Source organism: Papaver somniferum, chromosome 9, assembly GCF_003573695.1.
Source record: "Papaver somniferum cultivar HN1 chromosome 9, ASM357369v1, whole genome shotgun sequence".
Lineage (NCBI taxonomy): Eukaryota > Viridiplantae > Streptophyta > Magnoliopsida > Ranunculales > Papaveraceae > Papaver > Papaver somniferum.
This window is the reverse complement of record NC_039366.1, coordinates 200,196,217-200,219,723: the sequence shown is the minus strand read 5'-3', so window position 1 is coordinate 200,219,723 and position 23,507 is coordinate 200,196,217. Positions and strand designations below refer to the sequence as shown.

General features: G+C 36.4%; 1 long non-coding RNA gene across 1 annotated transcript; it reads right to left on the bottom strand.

Moving 5' to 3' along the window:
* Positions 1-6,144: 6,144 nt before the first annotated feature.
* On the bottom strand, positions 6,145-8,766 carry LOC113308747. Its single transcript, XR_003340038.1, has 6 exons — positions 8,639-8,766; positions 8,383-8,552; positions 8,150-8,248; positions 7,671-7,796; positions 6,684-6,799; positions 6,145-6,593 (listed from the first exon to the last, which is right to left on the bottom strand). It is a non-coding gene; the product is annotated as an uncharacterized LOC113308747 (long non-coding RNA).
* Between the last annotated feature and the right edge of the window lie 14,741 nt (positions 8,767-23,507).

The following is a 23,507-nucleotide window of genomic DNA, read 5'->3' as shown; positions in this document are numbered from 1 at the left end:
GTCGAAACATGTGTTATTATATAAATCATAGTAGAAGAGGAACTTGGTGCATGGCATACGCGAATATGCATGGGTTGAAACATGGATTTTTCGATAAATCTGAGTAGAAGAGGAACTTGGTACATGGTATACGCGAATATGCATGGGTCGAAACATGGATTTTTCGATAAATCCGAGTAGAAGAGTAACTTGGTGCATGGTATACACGAACATGCATGGGTCGAAAAACGGATTTTTTATTAAATCCGAGTAGAAGAGGAACTTGGTGCATGGTATACGCGAATATGCATGGGTCGAAACATGGATTTTTCGATAAATCCGAGTAGAAGAGTAACTTGGTGCAAGGTATACGCGAACATGCATGGGTCGAAACATGGATTTTTCAATAAACCCGAGTAGAAGAGGAATTTGGTGCATGGTATACGCGAATATTCATGAGTCGAAACATGGATTTCTCGCTAAATCCGAGTAGAAGAGGAATTTGGTGCATGGTATACGCGAATATGCATGGGTCGAAACATGGATTTTTTGATAAATCCGAGTAGAAGAGGAACTTGGTGCATGGTATACGCGAATATGCATGGGTCGAAACATGGATTTTTCAATAAATCCGAGTAGAATAGGAACTTGGTACATGGTATACGCGAATATGCATGGGTCAAAACATGGATTTCTCGCTAAATCCGAGTAGAAGAGGAACTTGGTGCATGGTATATGTGGTATCAAGCCTTGAACCCATGACCCTCAGGTATGGAGTAAACCTTGTACTTGTATCACTAAGTCTAGGGAGGCGTTGGTGTCATGTAGGAAATTTTTAAACATCCGAACCTTAAAATACATGAAATTTTGAATTTCACTACTTAATTCCTCATTGTGCTAAGTTGTCCAGCCGAACAATTTTCTTAATTAAGCTCTCCAGGTAGCCATGTCAAAGGTGCACTGATGTCCAATATATACATACACTTGGGAATTGCTTATCAAGGTGGAGTTGAGATATCAAAGTTCTAATGGGGTAAGCATAGGAGTCGATAAAGCAACATATACAGTTTTCACCTCATTTGCCTCAACACAGTAATTGGCAGCTTGATTAAGATTTAGGGATTTTTCATGGGTGTTTCTGTTTTATTGTTTATGTGGATGTCCAAGGAGACAGATTTAAAGACATGGTTACTGAAAAAGATGAATGATAGTCAGTATCAGTCACTGTGTTGGAGCAGAGAGTTTATGTTGGAAATCTAGTTACCGATTCACCAAATACAAATCAAATCGTATTAACTTTAATAAATCACTAATTCCGAATCAGAATTAGTAAACCACAGATCTTTGCATAATTGTAAAGATGATTTTTAAAAACAAAAATTAAAGAAGGAGGGAAGCAAATAAAAGGCACCACATCCGGAAAACTTTAGTATTGGCACATATTTTACCCAAATTTCATTAAGTTTTGATTTTGGTGTTCTAAATTTGCAAAATCTTCATGTTTTCGAGTATTAGGTTGGCAGATTTTACGTAAATTTCAGGGGTAATTCATGTTACCTCCCCTGTAATTAGCATTACTCCCCTATAGAAATAAAATTAGCAAAACCTCATCTCTTTGAAAATTCCGTCCAAAGATTCGTTAACTGAGTCACCAACTGTATACAGATGGACAAAAACAAACATGTGGCCCTTATCTTCTCAACTTCCTTCATTCTTTGTGAACAGAAAAATAAAACTAGCATTTTTAGGGGAGACCCTAAAAAATTTAGGATAGACTTTTTTATTCCAAACCCATAAACACGGTTATCGGATGTCCAAATTCCGGAGAATACCTAAGTGCCATTCTATAATCGGTCGTTTGGTGTAGTGGCATTATCTACCGATTACTTGTTTCTTTAAGAATGGGCTATCGCCATAATCGATAGATTAATAACATACCATATCTACCTATTGTTAAAGTAAAACTCGAGTTTCTATAGGTTTTGGAAAAAATGAATTTGAGGAAACCTTTACGAATCGGTAGAAAATGATCATCATATCACAAACAATATTGACCACAATCGGAAAACCACCCAAAACCTAACCTAATTTCTTTTCAGTTTATTTTCTTTTCTTTGGAACTCTTCTTCTCTTCTTCTTCTTCACTTCTGATTGTGGAGAGGAAAAAAAATCCCTTGTTCCCAAACTTCAATTCATCGTCGTTGTTCATCGCCAAATCAAAAACATCGTCGATTCTTCTATAAAACGATGAGTAGAATTAATGAACCCATAAGAGCTCGAGTAATTCCTGAAGAAGACGACGAACACGAAGAAGATGGAGTAGATGAAACCGCTCATGTAGGTGGTGGTAGTGAATATGATAATCAAAATCTCCAACAAATAGCCCCAAAATAGGTAAGTTTCTATCATTTTATGGGTTTATGTCGGTTCAATTAGACGATTCCATGAAAATAGGTTCTATGGTTTTCGGTTATTTCCCAAAATCGGAATTTTTGATCTTCATTTTATCTCCTGATTGTGGCCATTTTCTAGGGTTTTCAGTTATATCGACCAGATGCGGGAGTTGATTTTTATAGGTTACTTCCGATTATATATCATTGTTTGCCATTGAACCCTAAAATGTACATAATCGGTAGTTAGGTTTTATTTTACCTTCCAATTTTACCAGAGGATTAGAACATATAGGGATATGCAGATTCGTTAGAATAGGAAGATACTATAAAGTATTTGGCTTCCGATTGATATAATCGTTAGTTAGACGAATTCAACTCACTACTGATTATTTAAGTTGTAAAATTTGCAAGATTTTGGATTTTGCAAAATCCAATTTCGGGGCTACGTTTTAATCGGAAGTCGGGCTATTTATTTACTTCTGATTATGTGCAATCGGTGGATATGTTAGATTGTTTTGTTCCCATTATATATGTCTCATGAAATTATCAATATCTGAACCCAAATTAATGTATATTCGGGAGATAAAACTAGAATATGACTTCCAATTATGTGCAATCCGAAGAAAATCTTTAACCTGTACTTCTGATCCCTTGTTAGTTTTAGTTATGACTTCTGATTGTGTAGTTTGTAGTGTAATTGTTACGAATATGATTATAGAAAACAACATTGACAAAAAAGGCACTATAATAATTTATTAATTTTTCCAACAAAATAAAATAAAACTTGAATTACAAGTACGAGACTACCACTTTAAGAACGGTAAAACTAATCAAAAATTAACTCTTAACTGAAATATTTTCTAGAAACACTTCTTGCACCACAGATTGAGATAGAACCAGAAAAGAAGGATCTTCACCAAGATTGAACTACTGAAGTTAGACCACAATTGGATCATTATAACCAATGGAGGATCACATCATGGTTTTTGAGAGAAAAATCATTGTGAGGTGAGTGGTTGTTGATGTTTCCATATACAATCTGAAAGGATCTGCAGTAATAACAAGTAGATGACTACCATATGCTTAAGAAGGGTTAAACATGAAGGCTTCTTAGAGATATCTTTTTCCAAGATCTGAGACATAGATTGAAGAACAAATCATAGTTTTTTTTTAGAGGAAAAATCAATGTGAGTATAAGTTGTTCATGGCTTAGGGCTAAATATAATAAGAAGAAAAATCAATGCAAGAGGAAAAATCATAGTTTTTTGGCTTTCGTTTTCTGTACATATATGAATAAAGGAACAATTGCTTATATAAGGCCTAGAAATCACATTTGGCTTAGAGATAAATTATAATCGTTGACCTTCTTACACTATTTGATTTAACGGCTCGCACGTACCTGAATTGCTAACCAAATAGAAATTTCTCAATCAACCATATGTAGGTGTAGTTTAAATTTGGATGAAAGATTAAGTTTTAATATTAAAACTATATCGAAGAAATACGGAAATGATTTTTGTTGATACCTACGGCTACGATGCAAATACGTATGGGCGAAACACTATAAGCCTATCGTGAGTATCCATTACTCAAAAAAACACTCTCATCACAATCTGAATTTCAAAACAAGGATGTTAAAGGAAATGATTGTGAGACTAATTAACATAAAATCAAAATATCTTAACAGACTAATTAACATAAAATCCCTTTCTCAAATTATAAATGTCCAAATGTGGAGGACTCAAAATCAAGCAATCGAATAAACTCTAATAAGAACAAAAGAAAAAAAATAGACATTGTTTCTCGGGTTACACATGTCCAAATTAACTTAGAAACGTTTCATAGATTAAGCATGTCCAAATCTAAAGAACAATATCATAATAGACTAATTAACTTAAAATCTTTTTTAACAAATTACACATGTCCAGAAGTAGAGAACTCAAAATTCCTAATAAGAACAAAAGAACATAATAGTGAAGAGTTTACGTTGCGACAGGTGAGTTCGGTAATTAAATTAGAAATTTAAATCTTCAGTAAGGAGTAATCTTTAATCCCATTACTCTGCTGCTAGGTATTATGTCAGCCGACAGATCACAACTTCCTACAATGGTAAAAAAGATTCATTCCTAAGTAATAAGACAAGATGTTCTTATTGTGTAGAATACCAAACGAAAGAAAAGGATTAAAATTGAGATTTTAGAGGAAGTTTCTGAGTGATCCGACTCCCATGATTATTACTTCTAGTAGCAACAGCTGTGTATGCAAGAATCTTCCTGGGAAAGGCAATTCAACTCGGATGTTGCTACACGTGGGATGGAGAAATGGAACTGCTGTCTAAAAGTAATCAACTCTTTGATTTTGGATATTGCAAGAATAAAACCCGTAGTTGATGTTATTATGCCGTGAGTTATTAGACTTAGGTTTCAATTATCTTGTGTTCCTCTTGTTTTTAACAAATTTAAACTGAAATATTAATATCATTAAGCTACTGTGTGATGGATATCATTAGTTCCTCAGTTCCTTTTCTTTTTCAGTACCAGGTAAGACATTTAGATATCATTTTCCCTATAAATTCTTGATCTATCTCATTACATATTTGGATAAGATCTTGGATCTTAAGACTTTTAATTAGGGCATTTTTGGGTGTGTTTTAATATACTTTAAAGGTTTCAATTTCAAGGATTTTTCTCAAAGGTGTGACATTTTTGAAAATCTTTTAAAAAGTAGGAGTTTGACCGGTCTTCGGACATATATGTCCCTATCTTTTATGGAAATGCCTAGTTTTTTTCTCAGATGTGTACATATCGACAACACATGTGTACACATCGGGTAAGGATGTGTAAATATGTAGAAACACTGATACCCACTATTTTTTTACTGATGTGTAGACATTACATGTAAAGATATGTAGACTCTAGAATTTAGGCATAATATATGTTTAACAAGTATAGACATCCACGTTTCTGATGTCCACATATTGGACACTATGTAGACATCAGGCTATAAAGTGTAGACATCAACCAATAAATTGTAGACATCCGGATATAAAGTGTAAAAATCAGGCTATATGTGTAGACATCAGGTTATAAAAGGGTATCTTAGGTGTTAAGTAAATTCAGTCACACTTTTGGAATATTTTCTGGATCAGTCACACATTCGGAAGATTTTGAGAAATCAGTCACAGTGGCGGTAATTTCCTCCCAATTTCATGTGATCTTCTTATAATGGGAACTTATGTGATTACAACACTAGGATTTCAGTTTCAATAGACCTAATCAGGCCATTTCTTCCGAAAATTAGCGTAATTAAAGTAATAAACAATGTCAAGTCATAACACCAGTTTCCTGAAAACTTGGTATAAGCTGCTCTCTAGGTCCAATAGACCTCTTAAGAATAGGAGACCTTTAATTTTTGTTAATCGTGACTCATGAGCTTCCCATTCTTGGTCAAATTTGCTCAAGTTGGCTAAAATTTAACATCTCTAAAGAAAGAATCTAAAAAGACAAAGACACATCCAACCGTCTCAATAGATCAAAGTACTATCAGAAACCATGAATTTTAAAGACGCGTACCTGACGAGCAAATATGAACAAAAATACAAGCAGATCACTTGCAATAGATTGTAAAGAGGAGTGATATTAATCATGGAGTGGAAATGAACTGAATGCTTAAGAGAGGGAAAGTAGGAGACAAGTCATGTACATTTAGTAAGGAGCAGGGAGAAATTCAGAAAACCTAGTCAGAATCATTGAAAAAAGAAATATAATTCTAGACAAGATTTGAAACTTTCTTGTTACATAAAAAATAAATATGATTCTAGACAAGATTTGAAACTTCTCTGTTACATAAAGCTCGATCTACCAGATTCAACTCACTGAAGTTTACTTGAGTTACTATAGACACAACCAATCATATGAATGACGATTACATGGTCCAATCTTCAAAGGGGTGTCAACCTCGAGCATGTCCTAGCCTGAGCTGGTGATTACACTTTTCTATGACCCAAACAAGGACTAGGCTCGACTCTAAGATGGTGAATTTATAGCTGTATCAACTCCACTGTTTCTTTGACATATTCATCTAAAGACAGCATGAAATAAATATTACTAGAGAACCCAGTGATTCAAAAATTACTAGACCCAAATCACAGAAACAAAAATTTCCAAAATTCTGATAACTTCAACACCAACTGACGGGAGAGCAGAACCTTTAAGTATGTTCCTGCAGGGTATGTTGTTCACGAAAAAAGTGTCATGGAGTTGAAAATTCTTAGCATATGAGAATTTAATTCCTTAACCATAAACATCATACCTTGTAGCGAGATGCTTGTTTCTGTTTTAAGATGCACAACTTGAACTCCATCATGGGATTTTGAAGACCCACTGTTGTTGTTTTTTTCTGGTTTCCCGTAACTTGCAGCACACAATCTGTAACATCAAGCAACACTACAGGGTTTACTCAAAACTTGTAACTGCAAAAGAATACGTCGGTGACTAGCTATCTAGGCACTAGGTAACCACTATACATATGGATAATAAGATATGTATGCGAACTATTAGTTGACTGGAAGTACATAACTATCTATCATGAACAAGAACAATTAATATGACTTGAGTGGAAAATAATTAGCATCCCAGCTTACTAACGAACTACCCTAGGTGGTTAATCTTTATGCGCATAATATACAAAAATGAAAACAGAACTTTTAAACTGAAAGCTCACATTAATAATTAATTGGGTTTGTTTTTGCAGCTTCGTGTCCCGTCCATGTTGAATAACTTAACAAACCAATTTGCCTTTGCTAGGGCCAATAACTTAGGTTATAAGGTCGTTGTTGAAGTCCAAAGAGGATACCAAATCTGCATCAATTAGGCTCATTCTAGCATCCTTATGTCTACATTCTTCTGTAAGGTAGATTAACTTTCTCTTGTAACATACATTTGAAGGCACTTGTTAATTTCATAAGCAAACCGGTAAACTACAAGTAATGACAATTTTTTATTAATTAAAATCCTTTAATTGGAAACTGACCAATGAAATTGACATTTAGGTTATCCCCAACTAGAATTGGAAATAGCAGGGAGGGATGAAGAGGGACAAAGTGGTGGAATATGCTGTCATTATGTAAGTATGGTGTTTGTTTTAGTGTTTTCTAAAGACCAACAAAACAAAAGGGTGTGTTCCACTATATTTGATCAAGTGAATTTCTTAATGTAAGCTGGATGATATGAAGAACAATTAAAATGTAATCAATATTATTTAGATAATTGGATTTTGTAACAGAAAATATAGTAGTACCTCAACTGAATCTGATTGATAATGAAAATGCAGAGATGAGAACATAGGATCTCTGAACTAACTATTTATGCTGAGATGTATAATATTGAATCTGCTGATCCGGGAGTTGAGATAGTCAGATAAAGCCTACCAACAACAGCAAAAGCATAAGTTAATTAGAGGAATATCAAAGAAAATGTAAACACTCACTTAAGTTTTGAGGGGAGATATCATTACACACATCCATCTGTCTGAATTTTTTTTTTTTGAAAATAGAATTTTATTAAAAAGAAAAGAAACGTAAACCGGGCAATGCATTCTGATAAGCTTGATCTAGTGAATTCACTTTTCTCGGACCCAAATAAGGATGGGGCTTATGTCTGAGATGGTGAATGAATTTATATATGTATGGACTCCACTGTTTCTTAGACATATTCATGGAACAACACCATAAAAGGTTTAATAACTAATAAGCATAATAAAGGAAAGGGAGGGATAACCTAGTGAACCAAAAACAGACAATAACAATCCCTGCATTGAAATATAATCTCCCAATTGACCTTTAAATGTGCACGTAAGAAAAAGTTATAATCACATACCTGAACAAACAAACAAACTAAACAGTTAAATTTAAGACCTTAGAAAGAGATTAGTTCATAGAATACATTTAATTGTGAAGCCTGAAATTTCGAAGTTACAAATATAAAAAGTATTTGAATCAAATAATACATACACCGTGAAAGCCCTTCCACCTTACGATCCCAAATTCCCAAATCCTATTTCTTAATGAGTTTTTGAGGTTGTGAGTTTGAAGCTGGATGACTGAATTATTTAATCTTTTTTCCTATATACTCCCTGAGCTATCTCTCCAGCCATTGAGGACCGCAGAATCCAAGACAACCGCTGCTTAGAAAAACAAAAAACACGAATGTTAATATCATGGACTAACACAACGAAACTATCAAACAACATTATTTTATAGATCTTACCCCAAGAGATCTTAGAGGATTCTTTAGATCGGGTGGTGTCCGGTGTCCACGAAGAAATAGCACAATTTAATTTTGAGAGGAGAAGTCATTATGACAATTATTATGTTCTGTCTTCTCTTTGATCTCCATCATAACTCGTTCTCTCTGTTGGCGCAATGCGGAAGTGTGATGGGTTTATGGAAATGAATTTAGGAAGAGAGGTTGGTTAATTGAAAGGTGAGGCTTATATTAATATGAAAATGAAAATATTACAAGAGGCTTGTGTAGCAACTTTGGCTTACACTAGTTGTTTACAAAGAGGCACTTTGGCTCTTACTCTAAACTCTAGCTCTCACTCTTACTACTTACTCACTTACTTGAGTTTTGGATGATCAAAATGAAACCATGGAGTGCCTATTTATAGGCCTAGTGAAGAAAACTCTAGAAATGAAAATTCTAGAGACTATGATCTACTATGCCTTAAGAGAATTCTAGAGAAAGAATTCTCTAGATTACATGTGACTAAAAAGAAGACTCTAGAGGCCCAAAAACTCTAGAATGTATTGGGCTTTACCTAGTTTAGGGAACTTCAAGATTATTCTAGAATAATGATCACAAATTAATTTTTATTTTTAACACTCCCTCTTAATTTGTGATGTTGAGCTTTTCTCTGAAATGATTGAACTTATCCACCGTGACTGCTTTCGTGAAAATGTCTGCATTTTGTTCTTGTGTTGGACAGAATTGGAGCTCGATTTCCTTGTCTTCTACAAGCTCTCTGATGAAGTGGTGTCGTAGCTCTATGTGCTTCGTCCTTCCGTGGAAGACTGGATTTTTTGTCATTGTAATTGTAGACATATTGTCACAGTAGATAGTCGTCGGCTGCATTTGCCTTTGTTGTAGGTCGGTCATTATTCTTCTTAGCCACACTGCTTCACATGCTGCACTTGTTGATGCTATGTACTCTGCTTCGGCTGACGATAATGCCACCGTGCTTTGCTTTTTAGAACTCCAAGAGATAACTTTTGTTCCCATACAGAAAACATAGCCTGATGTGCTCTTTCGGTCTTCAATAGAACCTGCCCAATCGCTATCTGTGAAGCCAATTAAATCATTATCTTTTTCTCTTGTATACTTGATGCCAAAATTCTTTGTTCCCTTGATATATCGAAGAATTCTTTTTGCGGCGGCGTAGTGTAACTTGCTTGGCTCGCTCATAAACCGAGAAACAATGCTGGTTGCATTGACGATGTCTGGCCTTGTATTTGTTAAGTAGATCAGTGAGCCGACTAGACTTCTGAATAAGGTTGGATCAACTTTTGTCGCTCCATCATTTTTTACCAATTTCTCATTGGTACCCATTGGAGTTGCAATTGGTTTGCAATCCATCATGTTGAACCTTTTCAGTAAGTCTTCCGCATATTTTTCTTGAGAAATGAATATTTCTTCTGGAGATTGTTTTACTTGAATCCCAAGAAAATATCGCATAAGTCCTAAGTCTGTCATCTCATATTCTTTCATCATCTCCTTCTTAAATTTTTCTGCCATGTCTTGTTTTGTGCTGGCGTAAATTAAATCATCAACATAGAGACAGACGATTAGGAAATTCGTACCTTGTTTTCTTATGTAGAGGGATGGCTCACTTGGACTCTTTTCAAATCCATTATCTCGGAAATACTTGTCGATTTTGTTGTTCCATGCACGCGGTGCTTGCTTGAGGCCATATAATGCTTTGCGGAGACGATAAACCATGTTTTCTTTTCCTTTTCGGACATATCCTTGAGGTTGTTCAACGTACACCTCTTCTTCAAGTTCTCCGTTTAAGAACGCCGACTTTACGTCCAATTGGTAGACCTTCATTTTTAGTTGAGCTGCCAAAGCTAACACCATACGGATTGTTTCCATGCGAGCGACTGGGGCGAATGTTTCGTTGTAGTCGATTCCTGGTTGCTGTGAATATCCTTTTGCAACTAGCCTTGCCTTGTGCTTCTGAATCGAACCATCTTCATTGTATTTTGTCTTGTAGACCCATTTCAGACCAATTATTTATTTGTCATTTGGCTGATTAACAAGCTCCCATGTCTTATTTTTATCGATTACTCGCATTTCTTCATCCATAGCATATCTCCATTTTTCTTCCTTCGCCGCTTCCTCATATTTTTGAGGCTCTAGTGCTATAAATGCACAATTAGATATATCATATATATCTCTTAGGGAACGCAATTTTCTTGGTGGGGCACTTGCACTTGATTCTGATGAACTTGGACTTTGTCGTGTTGGACTAGGAGATCTCGGGCTTGCTGGTGGAGTACTTTCTTCCTGGCGTGGCTTATCTGGCTCATCTTCAATGAGTAGTGGTAACTCGTGGTTGTCTGGTTCATCATTCCAATCCCAAGCTTTGAATTCATCGAAGATAACATCTCTTGAAATCACTAGTTCCTTTGTTTCTGGCTTTAAAAGTCTATAGGCTTTAGACTCTTCGCTGTATCCGATGAATATTAACTTTTCTCCTTTTTCATCGAATTTTTCTCTATGTTGGGATGGAATATGTGAGTATGCTACGCAACCAAAAATTCTGAAAGAAGTTACCTCGGGCTTTTTCTTATGCCACGCCTCGTATGGAGTTTTGTTGTGAACCGCTTTTGTTGGAGAGCGATTAAGGATGTAGACTGTTGTGTTGACTGCTTCCGCCCAGTAGGTGTTGGGTAGCTTCCTTGCTTTTAGCATACTGCGAGCCATTTCCACGATCGTACGATTTTTCCTTTCCGCGACACCGTTTTGTTGTGGAGTGTATCGGACAGTGAGCTCCTTTTTAATTCCATTTTCTTTGCAGTAGTTGATAAACTCTTTTGAAGTAAATTCTCCACCACGGTCTGTACGGAAGACTTTCAATTGATGGCCACTTTGCTTCTCTGCCAGCGCCTTGAATTCTAGGAATTTAGTGAATGCCTCGGACTTTTGCTCGAGAATGTACACCCACATCATTCTGGTATAATCGTCCACGAATAAGAGAAAATATCTTCTGTTGTTGAGTGAAGTTGTTCTTGTCGGACCGCAGATATCAGCGTGCACCAATTCGAGGGGCCTTCTTGCTCTCCACGATGTCTTGGTAAATGGAAGTCTGTGAAACTTCCGAATACAACCTTCACATACTTTATCTCCACCGTCGATATTGGGAAGACCAATTACCATGCCTTTTGATTTCAGAACCTTTAAGGATCTGTAGTTGAGATGCCCGTATCTCAAATGCCATAGCTTTCCTTCGTCAATATGGTTGGTACTCATTGCACAATTTTCAATTGATGGCATAGATAAGGGAAAGACAAAATTTCCTGACATTTTTACTTTTGCCACCAATTGCTTGTTAATTTTATCATAAATTTTGCATTCTCCGTCTTCGAAATGTAGTGAGTACCCCTTTCTTATAAGTTGTCCAACACTTAATAAATTTTGAGCTAGGCCAGGAACATAAAGAACATCAGATATGTATCGAGTTTTACCTGACCTTGTACGTACGGATATGACTCCTCTTCCTTCAACATTCTGGAACTTTCCATCTCCAAGTTTGACTGGCGGAATCTCTTGTTCCTCCAATTTTACGAAATATTCTTTGTTTCCTGTCATATGGCTGCTGCATCCGCTGTCGACGTACCATATACCTTGCGATTCTTGTTGCGAGGTGAGGCAGGAATAGAATACTTGATTCTGAGAATTGTTTTTCTCGGAATAGTTTGCTTCATTAAGCCAACAATCTTTCTCCATGTGATTTAATTTATCACATTTGGTGCACTTATACTTGCAATCTTCAGTTGCATGTCCAAACTTTTTGCAAACATTGCATCGGAGATTTGAGGAGTTATTTTTTCCGTACCTTTGATTGTTGTTTCTATAACCTCCTTTTCCTTTTCCACGTCCGCGGTAGAAATTTCTGGGTCCTTGATTTGACGTCGACCCTTTCTCGTACTGCGAGTTGGATGACGATCCCCCTCTGGAGCTTTCTTTTTTGGCTTCTGTATTTTTCTTCTCACTGAAATTTATTTTTGATTGAAATGCCTGCTCCAATGGTTGCGCCGTGAACCTATTTATTCTTTTCTCGTGCGCCTCGAGTGAACCCATTAATTCATGTACCGAGAGAGTCGATAAATTTTTTGATTCTTCAATGGCAGCGACGATATGATCAAATTTGAATGGTAAGCTTCTTAATATCTTTTCTACCACTCTTTTATTTTCAATGGTATCTCCATAACTACTGATTTGATTTACTATGCCAGTAACTCTTGAGAAGAAATTCTGGATAGTTTCATTTTCTTTCATAAGTAAATTATCAAAATCTCGCCATAAATTTTGTAGTTTAATGGAGATTACCTTTTCTGATCCTTGGAATGCTACTTTGAGAATATTCCAGGCCTCCTGTGAAGTTTTCGCCACCGAAATTCGAGGAAAAATAGTTTTGCTTACCCCTTGTTGTAGAAATAGTAGTGCTTTAGCATCCTTCTTCTTGTTTTCCTTGTACTCCTTTTTCTCTGCATCCGTCCATGACGATAGAGCTTCTGCCGACTCGGGTACCTTATAACCATCTTCTACAAAATCCCATAAGTCTTGTGAAATGAATAATGTTTTCATTTGTAAACTCCAATAATCATAACTCTCACCATCAAAAATTGGAATTAGACTTTGGGCATAATTGAAACCTTGAATACTTTGGTTAATTGCCATGGGTAGAGTTTTAGGATTACTGGGTTAGGTTTGCTCTGATACCAAATTTGTTGGCGCAATGCGGAAGTGTGATGGGTTTATGGAAATGAATTTAGGAAGAGAGGTTGGTTAATTGAAAGGTGAGGCTTATATTAATATGAAAATGAAAATATTACAAGAGGCTTGTGTAGCAACTTTGGCTTACACTAGTTGTTTACAAAGAGGCACTTTGGCTCTTACTCTAAACTCTAGCTCTCACTCTTACTACTTACTCACTTACTTGAGTTTTGGATGATCAAAATGAAACCATGGAGTGCCTATTTATAGGCCTAGTGAAGAAAACTCTAGAAATGAAAATTCTAGAGACTATGATCTACTATGCCTTAAGAGAATTCTAGAGAAAGAATTCTCTAGATTACATGTGACTAAAAAGAAGACTCTAGAGGCCCAAAAACTCTAGAATGTATTGGGCTTTACCTAGTTTAGGGAACTTCAAGATTATTCTAGAATAATGATCACAAATTAATTTTTATTTTTAACACTCTCTTCTCTTTGATCTCCATCATAACTCATCCCCATCTGATTTTAAAAACTCACCGGGTCACTGGTATTTCCCTCAACTCAGCCTCCTCACTCACTCTTTGTAAAAAAAATTAACGAAATGTTAGGGTTGGGTTGGTTTATAAGGCACTTCCATGATTTACCAAAAGATCCTTTAACTGGCTCGTATGGATCAGCCAAGGCCCAAGTGAGCAAGTCCTGTTATTACGATTTCTAGTTTTTCGAACTATGATTTTGGGCATACCAAAATCTTTCAAGGCATACTGAATGAAGACAAAAAAGGTTGTTGAATAGCAAAATCAGATAACCCCTTAACCCAAATTTTTTTTAATGGCAAATCTGCCCTTTACGTATTAGTGTTAATAATCTTGATTAGTGATTAAATATTTTGTTTAGCGATTAAGATAATTTTCAGAATTATAAGAGTTGTTTAGATGAAAAATTTGAGGAAAAAAAAATCAAAGTTTTGGTTTGGTTAAGAAGGAGAGAAAGAGAAGTAGAAACTGAGAAAATTCTAATTCTTGATTCAATGGAGGATGAGGAGGGTCATCATTCATCTAAAAAACCTAGGAAAATACACATCAACTACAACAATGATCCAGAAATGGCTGATTTCTTAGATTATGAGAATGATTTTACACCCACTCAAACTCAAACACAAACTCAAGATGATGATTTTTATGAGCCAAATCCTGATGATGAATACATTGATGAGGAACCCAATACTTCTAATACACAGGTACACTTATATCTTATACTTAATCTCACTTCTATAGCTCTCAATTATCAAAAGTTAGGTTTTTTGAATCATGGTTCGGCGAAACAGGTTGAGGTTCGGCTCATATCTATGAGCCGAATCTACCATTGATGAACGGTTCGGCTTACTGAATCTGTTTACTGCATGCGCCGAACCTATAATTTCCAATTCCAACCCTTTTGCTAGACACTAGTTCGGCTTATATGAAAGTTTCATAGTAAGCCGAACAACATCCTGAATAGCCCGGAATAGAATCATTACTAATTCGGCTTACATATCCAAAATCGTATGTGCCGAACATAATTTTTTAATTTCTGGGTTGAAATATTGTTACTGGTTCGGCACATATGGAGAATATCGTATCAGCCGAAACCTCTTATGTTCAAGGTTCGGCACATAATTTGATTATAGTATGAGCCGAACATAAATTTGTAAATTTTTGGGTTAAAATATTGTTCGAGGTTCGGCACATATTGAGGATATCGTATAAGCCGAAACCTCTTATGTCCAAGGTTCGGCACATAATATGATTATCTTCTGAGCCGAACATAAATTTGTAAATTTTTGGGTTAAAATATTGTTCGAGGTTCGGCACATATTGAGGATATCGTACAAGCCGAAACCTCTTATGTCCAAGGTTCGGCACATAATATGATTATCTTCTGAGCCGAACATGCATTTGTTAATTTTTGGGTTAAAATATTGTTTGTGGTTCGGCACATATTGAGGATATCGTACAAGCCGAAACCTCTAAATGTTTATAGTTCGGCACATAATGTGATTATCGAATGCGCCGAACCTTGTTATTATATTCCCTTTCTAGTGTTTAACCTTGTGATATTCTTTGTAGATCGTGCTTGGACCCATGGAAAATCAACCTGATCCAGTAGACATAATTCACGAGGATACCAAGGATCACTTCCAAAATGATTTGGTATGTAAGAACCTTTTGCTTACCTTAATGTTGTCGGAATATTCCAAAGTTTTGCTTACTAATTACTTGTTTTGGAATGAACGTAGATATGGAAAACTAAACCAGAAGTTCTGGATTGGCTTGAGGAACACGCGATGAAGATAAATTGTGTACTAGTTAAAGGACAACAAAGCCGATGGGATCGGTTTGAAATGATTTGTGAGCGTAGTGGAACCGGCGCTAGCAAGGTTAAAAAGGGTACTGTATACGTTGGGAAGACCGGGAGAAAGAATAGGACGAAGACGAAGAAAAGAAATTCCCTTTCAAGATCGTTTTCAACCTCAAGAATAAGTCCATGAACAAAGAGATCAATATTGGATAATGAATAAAGATATGGATTGTCGTCATAACCACCCACGTCCCAAAGACCTTCATGGACATGCGAAAGTAGCGCGACTCAAACCCGACGAGATGCTAGAAGTGGATAAAATGACACGAGCACGTTTGCCACCTTCTAGGATTCTTAGCAAATTGAAGGCGGACAACAAAATAACAAGTCGACTATGCAAACTATCTACAATGCAAGACAAAAGATTAGAATACTCAATTTGCAAGGTAGGATGGTGATGCAACAAGTAATGTGGTTAGGGGTGAAAATAACTACGCTTGCCAAAAGAAGTTGGATGACTTCGGTCAAGTCACACACCTTTTCCTTGCCCACCCGGAATGCGCCCAATTGGCTCTATGCTTCCCACAAGTTATTATATTGGATTGCACGTACAAGACTAATAAATATGAGATGTTTGATGAACATTGTGGGGCATACTTCGACAAAGGCACCGTTCACCGTGGCTTTTTGTTTCATGAAAAACGAGAAGAAAGAGAGTTATGTTTGGGGGTTAGAACAATTGAAGTTAATCTTCCGGGAGGGTGCTCTTCCTAAAGTGTTCGTTTCCGATCAAGATTCATCGTTGATGTATGCTATTAAGAAGGTATTTCCGGATGCATTCAATTTTCTTTGTACGTTTCACATATGGTGCAATGTGAGGAAAAAATGTCAACCGATAATTCAACCACTTAAGTTGAAAGAATTAGAGAATATTGCTAAGCTACCGTTGGAGACACGAGTAAAAAAAAGAAGGAATTCTTGAAAGCATATGAACATAATGAGATGTTGTGGGCTTCTTTCCAAGGCGAATGGGAAGCTTTGATATGGTCAATCACCGAGGATGTCTATGAAGAAAATTTTAAAATGCTTATTAAGCATTGGAAGACCGCCTACCCCGATGTCATTACTTACTTGGTCAAAGATGTGTTGGAACCTAATAAAGAAAGGTTCGTGAGTTTTTCACAAATCGGCACAAACACTTCGACAACCAAGCCACAAGTATGGTAGAGTCGGCTCATTATCGGTTGAAGAAGAACCTTTTTGGTTGTGTTGACACTTTTGTCACGGTTTTTGATGCAATTGATGAATATTTCAAAAGTGATGTTGTGAGAATTAAAACCGCGTTCGAGCATGACCTTATGTTTAGACACAAGAATTATGGTACTAATTGGCTACGGGAATTAACTTATAAAGTCTCCCATCTATGCATCGACTTGTTGATGAAAGAAGTGGATTTGATTGAGACATTAGGCGCCACCTTGGAGGAAGAGTGTGTTTGTACAATGAAGACATCTATGGGACTTCCATGCCGCCATGACCTACTTCGGTACAAGGATGGTATCATACCATTTGAGGATATTGATCATTTTTGGAAACAATTAAGCTTCGATCCTCTCCCAACCGAAGACGATGAGGATGATCTAGAGTATGGGACACGACAAATGGGAAAAAATTGGCGGAGATGTATAGGAATATGTCCCGACCTCAAAAGAAATTCCTATGGGACAACATGATGCCGGTCATGTATCCTTTCACCCAAGAAAATATTTTGGAACCGGAGAAGAGTGACCCGAAAGGTAGGAAGAGTAAGAAAATGAATAATTTTCAAACTAGACAAGCCAACAAGGAACTATTGGCTACTAAAAGGAATCCATCCGGCGTTGAGTACCATGATGCAAGGTTTGAAAAGGCAAAGAAAGAAATTGAGAAGTTGATGAAGGAGGAAGAAGTCAAAGTTCCAAAAAAACGAGGTCGCCCGAGTATTCAAAAATCGGAAACAAGTAACAAAGAGGTGAATGATAATGATTGTCCGTCACAAGCTAAGGATAGTAAAGAGGATGTCAAGGGGAAGGCTAAGATGTATCCTTCACAAACTAAGATAAAGGAGAAAAGAACCGTACATGAAATTGGTAGGATGAGAGGACCCAAAAGAGATAAGTCCGGTAGGTATATGAGGCCTATCAATTTTATATACGATAACTACTTGGAAGATCTATCGCCAATAATTCATGAGCATATTATAGCAATGGACGACGTGCAAGGCGATGGAAATTGTGGTTATTACGTCACGACGGAACAACTTGGTCCTTTTATGGAAGGGAATAATCCGGTGCCCCCTGAAAATGAAGTGAACTATATTCGGCAACGATTGTTACAAACCCTACGTAAAAACAAAGAATTTATAAGACAATGATGAAACAGGTCCAAGAAAAGATGCAGGGGTGGCAGCGGAGTACGTTGCATTCGAACGTCGTTTGCATGGGGATTTTATCATTACCGAAGAACATTGGATGTCAATGCCCATTTGTGGGTTTTTAATAGCGGAGACATTCAATTGCGTCGTACATTGTTTCGCATGGACGGGTAGTAGCTTTACTTACGCGCCTCCAACAAAACCTTACAATGATGGTGTAAAGGATAGAAGACTTGTTCTTGGATTTGTTCAAAATTGTCATTTTATCGGCCTCAAACTTAGACCCGGTTGCCCATTACCACCCTTGATGAGTGCAGCCTTTTGGCCTAGATTTGAAAATAATTTTGCGATGGATTGGTGTGCAAATTATGCGACGGAAATGGATCTTTGGAAATCTTTGCATGTGCAGCCTCCAAGTGGACAAGTAATTACGTTTTCAAGTGATGAGGATGAAGATGTTAAGAATGAGGTCAGTGAAGATGATGAGAAAGAGGTCAGTGAAGAGGATGAGATTCGTTTAGGATCTCCATAAAAAATGTTTCATTGATTTATCTTCTTATTTTGTGTCAGATTCGGCTTATAAGAAGAATTCACTGAAAGCCGAACCTGACAACAAAAATATACCAGAGTTTTTTTGTCAGATTCGGCTCATATTATTATTTCACTGCAAGCCGAACCTGACAACAAAAATATACCAGAGTTTTTTTGTCAGATTCGGCTCATATTATTATTTCACTGCAAGCCGAATCTTGAAACTTTAAAAAACCAGAATTACTTTGCTAGGTTCGGCTTGTAGTATATTTCTGAAGAAAGCCGAACCTTTCATGATTCATGAAAACAAGAATTATCATATCATTCCAAATAGACTTTTCAAATTCATAAAATTATGGATTACATCCCTGCTACATAGTAGGCTTGCAATTAATTTCTAATATCCTAAACGGGTAATGAGAAACCTTCTAAGAATGTGGTAGTGATCTTTGTATTTGAAATTCTTTCCCTTCCATCGTCGCCATTCCTCTAGAGCTCGAACTTCAATCTCAGAGTTTGTTTCACCTTTGAGTCGATATCGACTCACAATCCGAACTAAAGCTATGAAGTCTGAGACTTTTTTCTTAATACTTATAATTCGGCAAAACAAGGACGCACTATCCCGGTTGTGAGGATTACCTGTTTCCGTGCTGAAGGCTTCATGAATTCTAACCAAGTAGTACATACTCATCAGACCATTTACTCGTCGTTCTTCACCCTTCTTTGGATAGTATGCTACATAATTAGTGCAAAGAGATAAATCTTCTTCTAGAGTAAACTTAGGAGTTTGGGGTGCCATTTGTTGAGCATATGTGGTTAAGAATATGAAAAAACATGTAGGTATATATAGAATATAGTTTTACAACGGCTATATCTTTCAAAAAAGAGTCGTTCCTAGATTTTCGTGAAAAAAGTAAAGGTTCGGCTTATAGAAATTTAGAACATAAGCCGAACCTAATAAGTAACGGCTATTTTTTAAAAATTTTGAAAATTTTTACAGATTCGGCTCACCATATTGTGAGATTTAAGCCGAACTATGTACTGGATTACACCAATAATGATTTTAAGGCTCGTCTTATAACTCAAATTATAGAAAAAGCCGAACCTGAAGGACAAATGATTCGGCGCGTAACTAACATTAGAGGATAAGCCGAACTCTATAAATTCGGCGCATAACCGTTAAGCTATTCATTAAAACATGAAATTGAAGGTGTCCATAACCAAACCCAGCACAATTAAAAACAAAGTTGAGCACCTAAAAGCAAAGGTGTTTGCAACACCATAAAAGTGTACTTAAAACTTAAGAAAAACATTAAAAGGAAGTTGGAAACATAAAAGGACATTTAACCACGACCCCTCTTCTTAGTGGTAGGCTTTTGTTCGGGTTCCTCGGGTCCTTTTCCTTTGTTGATGATTGCATCCCACTTTTTGTAGAGGTAGTTTTGTTCTTCCACGGTCATTGGTGTTTTGGAATCAATTTTGTCCTTCATTTTTTTCAACATCTCCCTACCCGTGGCATTGGTCCTGACACAAGTATGAAAGTTATAAGACTAATTCGGCGCAAGTATGAATCATGTCTTGAAATTTTTATTAGCTTACACAGAGAGTGGATCGGCTCATACCACAAAATAATTATACGCCGATCCTAAATATTCGGCTCAAAACCTATATTGTCGAGTAAGCCGAACCCTGTATTCGGCTCACAACCGATATTGTCGAATAAGCCGAACCTATGATTATGAACTCAAACATGTATTCGGCGCAACATGATATCATATAAATAAGCCGATCCTACACACTTGTAAAATTTATGAAATTTTAACAATGATATTCAGCGCAGCCCTAATACTATCGAATAAGCCGAATCTAGACTTATGAATTGAAACATTTATTCGGCGCAAAACTAATACTACCATTCAAGCCGATCCTAAGCACATGCAAAAATTCTGAAATTCAAACAACATTTATTCGGCACAAAACTAATACTACCATACAAGCCGATCCTAAGCACATGCAAAATTTCTGAATTTCAAACAACATTTATTCGGCACAAAACTAATACTACCATACAAGCCGATCCTACGCACATGCAAAATTTCTGAAATTCACAAAACATATTCGGCACAAAACTAACACCATCGATTAAGCCGATCCTAAATATAAGTCTCTGTTTTACTAAGTTCGACTCAAAACAGATTTCAGATATACGCCGATCCGTTCATATGCACTTTCAGAGTTCAGTTTCAAGAACAGCTCGGCGCACATCTAACATTTGTTTTACGCCGAACCATACCCTGTAACCGCCGCAGAACACATGATTTTGACGAATTAAATCGACCAAAACAATAAAAAACATCAAATATGAGATGGGTTTGTAGAACTAACCTTCTTATTTTCATTTCCGGCGTTGGTTCTTTTTCAATCTCTTCTTCCGATTGATTTTGTGGTTGATTTTGAGTTTGTTCTTCACTCTCTAAATCTTCTTCTTCATGAATAGGTTGTTCAATCGATCGATTTGAACGAGATACTGCCTTACGACGATCCATTATATAGTTTCACAAATCGACAATTAAATTTCCGCGATGAAAAAAAAAAGAAAGGGAAGGGTGGAGTTCGGCTGTGGAGAGGAAGAAGAAGAAGATGAATGAAACTGATTTTAGGTGTAGTTGATTATAGGTTTTGTATTAGGGTTAGGAATAGATTAGTAGTAATTTAATAGATTTAAGGGCATATAGGTAATTGAACCACCCCATAGGGTACCCTTTATAAGGTCACCCAAGTTAGGACTAGTCCTTTGTATGCCTTGAAAGTTTTAGGCATGCCCAAAATTGTTGTTCAGTTTTTCGGTCCAAATAGGCCTTGGATTTGAATTCCTAGGTCTATAAGACAGGTAAACTATGGCTATGGTCCAAATAACCAAGGATTCAAATTTCATAGTTTTAATATCCTTTTTGGATATCCTGCCCAAACTTAACAATATATTTAAGTGTACAAATTCTATATGCCCCTGAGGAGGAATGTAAAAGAAAAACTTGTGAAATCCGTAGAAATAGAACCAAAGTTTGTTTCACAGCCGAAGAGCATGAGCTCTAAAATTTTTCGTGAAATCAACTTCATATCATTTTTTTTTTTGAATTCTTTTTAAACAAAATTTAAACTTCCACCACCGGGAGAAAATTGGGCTATAATTAAGCAACCGAAATCAATTTTCATATCTGAAATCAACTGCGTGATGGTGGTGTTTCTGCTAGTGAAAATGGTGGATAAAAGTACACGAGGAAGATGACTATGTCGATGGTTGAGGTGTTTTCAATGGTGCTGGAGGTGAGGTTTCTAGTGGTGGAAAAAGATAATAAAATAAGAGATTTTGTATATGGTGTTGGCAATGGTTTTTTGTTGTAATTGAGATGTGAAGAAGAACATAAATGAGGAGGATGCACCTTTCAATGGTGGAGGTGGTGCCAACGATGTTGGTGTAGGTATTTTTGATGGTAGAAAAAGATAAGAAAGGATGATGATTTTGTAGATGGTGAAATTTTGTGGTAATGAAGATGGCTGAGAAAAATAAAATAGAGGAGGAAGATGCACCTGTCAAAAATATAGTGGGTTGGTGTACATGATGTAGTTGCAGTCTAACAGCCAATGCATCTGGATACATCAAGAACTAAAATTTAATCAGTTTGCATCTATAAGTATGAACTCAAATTTATCAAGTAACTAACACAAGATTCAGCCAAGTACAATAATCAATAACACGTGATGCACATGGATATATCAAACAATAACACAACATGCACCCAGGTGTAGATATGGATGGATCCTAGATCACTCAAATTTGACCAAGAGTAACACAAGATGCATCCAGTGTAAACTCAAATTCAATCATGAATAACACAAGATATACCTAGATGCATCCTGTGTAGATGGATCAAAGATCAACTCAAATGAAAATAATAACTAAAATGGAAATAGATTTATCCATGAATGACATAGGATGCGCCAGGGTGCATCTAGATTAAAATGGACGAATCATAAATTTAACTCATGTTTAGGTGATAATTAGGATATAAATGATACAAGATGCGCCTAGGTGCATCCACTGTAAACATAAATTAATACCAGATTCACCTAGGAACATCTAGTGTAAACACAGATGACTCCCAAATTAGTGAAAAAAATTTAGATCGAATCTAGAACAAAATTATGGGAAAAAAAATAGTGGTGGTAGCATTGATAAGTTGTTAGATTAGAAATTCAAATGAACTTAGTGATTTTGGTGGTGGGGTTAGTAATTGTGACGGATTTGGTAATTGTGGTGATAGTGGGGTATGATTTCAAAATCCCAATTCTCTTTTTTTGCTAACATGAATGATGAAATTAAGAGAATAAACGTAATATTTCTTGTTGGTGGTACGTAAATTTGATGATGGAGTTCATTCAGTAATGGTGGTGACGATCTGTAATACAGTTGGTACGGTATTTGGTGATGGCGGTAGTGAATCTGAGAGGGTTTGATATTGGTGTTTGTGGTGGTGATAATGGTGGTATATTTTGTCGATGATGATGGCAGAAATCCAAATTCCTGGTTTTGATGGTGGAAATGGAGAAGATAACGAAGCAGTGGAGTTCGTAATTAGATTTAGAAGAAGATAATAAAGAAAAGAGGGTATAATGGACGGTTTCAATTTTTTATTTTAAGGGTCCATTTTATCCAACCCCTTATTTTAGCAGTCCATTAGGGCCGGACATGTCACTTTCGTGAGCATATAACCCATTTTCCGTTTTAATTTCTGGAGTCTATGTACATTGATGTGAGATTGAATTACGGTGCAGATTGTTGGGAAAACTAGC